Consider the following 2,022-nt stretch of genomic DNA (forward strand, 5'->3'; position numbering starts at 1 on the left):
TCTCTCTCTCTCTCTCTCTCTCTCTCTCTCTCTCTCCCTCTCTCTCTCCCTCCCTTCTCCCATCTCTCTCCCTCTCTCTCTCTCTCTCTCTCTCTCTCTCTCTCTCTCTCTCCCTCCCTCTCTCTCTGTCTCTCTCTCTTTCTTTCTTCTCTCTTCCTCTCCGTATTTGCGAGTGGTTGATTGTGTGTATGTCTTATATTTTCTCTTATTTTCATCTCTCCACAAGGTGCACGCGTATGTGTGCGTGTGTGTGTGTGTGTGTGTGTGTGTGTGTGTGTGGTTATGTATGTGTGTGTTTCATATGTGTTAATTTCTGTAATGCATAGCGATTAATTAGGCTGATTAACACCAATGCTATGTGACAAGCCGACAAAAGAAGCCTTGGACTTGGATGGGAGTTATCCTTGTCTGGCTTTGGTTTGCCAAATACAACCATAACCAAAATAAGTGACTCTCGTCCGGGCTGCTTTGTTTATTCAATGGATAACATAACACACACCCTTGGATATCTTGGTAATGATGTGACCAAATTCAGATAGAATCGTGGTCTCATTTTTCTGTTAAGGTTACCGAATGTATTGGTAGGTAAGTAAATTTTCTAATTGATATAGATTTATATTGTTATATTTTGTTTTACTTTGTTGTTTTTTTTGTTGTTGTTGTTTTTTTTGTTGATGTTTTCTTTCTCTCTCCTCCTCTCCCCCCCCCCCGGGGGGTCTTTTGTTTTGTTTTTGTTTTATGGTTTATTTGTTGGGGTTTTTTTGCGTCTTTTTTGTCAACACCGGAGAGATTGGGAAGCTGGGTCGTTCAGATCTGAGGAAAGTACTTTGTCTGAAGGATTGCAATCAATTTTACTATTCATTTAAACCTGGGTTAATAAGTGTATAAAAATGTCAACACCATTTACCTCATCGTTCGGATTGACAGTCACATTGTTCTGATCCATGGCTGGAGACTTGAAACTTGAAAGGCCTTCTTTTAATAGTAGTCTATCTTCCTGTGACAAAGGAACAAGTTACCAGCTATGACGCAGGAGATCCAGATGGCAGATTTTAAAAGTTTGTAGCTAATCGGTAAGAAACCTCACTTTATTTTCTTTAACTTTCAGCGTTGTTTCTGAATAAATGGGTGACAATGATCGTAAAAGCCCTGATCCGTTGTTTTGTTTGTTTGTTTTTGTTTGTTTTGTTTTGTTTTTTTTTGTTTTGTTTTGTTTTTTTTTTTGGTTTGTTTTTTTAGTGAGGCGCTTAACACGTTTTACCTCATTCTTACGAATTAACAATTGGTTAATGTTGGGGAATTTACAAAAAGTCGTCGGCAGAATTGCGGAACTGCTTTATATCAATGCAGTTTTTTGGGGGGCTTTTTTGTAAGCCTGATAGTTTTTTCTTTAAAATTTTTTTTTTTTTTATGTAAAAAAGAATGTAGATCTATTGTTTTGGTGAGGTTTTTGTTGTTTTGTTTTTTGGTAGGGTTTTGTTGTTTTGTTTTGTTATGTTTTTTTTTTTTTTTTTTGTTTTTGTTTTTTTGGTTTGACTTTTTTTTAATGAACCAGAAATTTATTTTGAGATCAATAAACGCAACATCCAACCTTTTACTGAAACTGAAACCAGACAGAGCAACGTATTGGTTGTTTGCGAAACGCGTGATGGCTTTTACCATGTCAGTCTTCATGAAATTTATCATGGAAGTGAAGCTAGGAGGAGAGTGCTTATTTTGTGTGCCTACTCTACATCCAATCCTACTGAAGGTCACACATCACTCCTTGTTTAACCAGTAAACTGTCGTATTCTGGAAAGACACGTATTTTTTAAAAAATTGGCCAGAAAACTCGTCCTTCAAATATCGATCGATTAAAATGGCACTCATCTTGGCAAAAAAAACTCTCAATCTAGGGGTTACGTGAAGTCCCAGGTTTGAGAGTTTTTGCCAAGATGAGGGTCAGTTAAATCGATCGATATTTGAAGGACGAGTTTTCTGGACACATACATTTTTTAAATACGTGTATTTCCAGAGTACGGC

The 2,022-nt window shown here is 37.0% G+C and overlaps 1 protein-coding gene across 1 annotated transcript in view; it reads left to right on the forward strand.

The window, feature by feature from the left end:
- The first annotated feature begins 350 nt into the window (after positions 1–350).
- Positions 351–2,022, forward strand: part of LOC144973771 (uncharacterized) — an 87,040-nt gene continuing 85,368 nt past the window's right edge. The window contains exon 1 of the mRNA XM_078916686.1: positions 351–585. The gene's annotated coding sequence lies outside the window, so the exon portion shown is untranslated. The remainder of the gene's footprint in view (positions 586–2,022) is intronic.

This window comes from Berghia stephanieae, chromosome 1 (assembly GCF_034508935.2).
Source record: "Berghia stephanieae isolate SIO BIC M18660-M18661 chromosome 1, UCSD_Bste_1.3, whole genome shotgun sequence".
NCBI classification, from domain to species: Eukaryota; Metazoa; Mollusca; class Gastropoda; order Nudibranchia; family Aeolidiidae; genus Berghia; species Berghia stephanieae.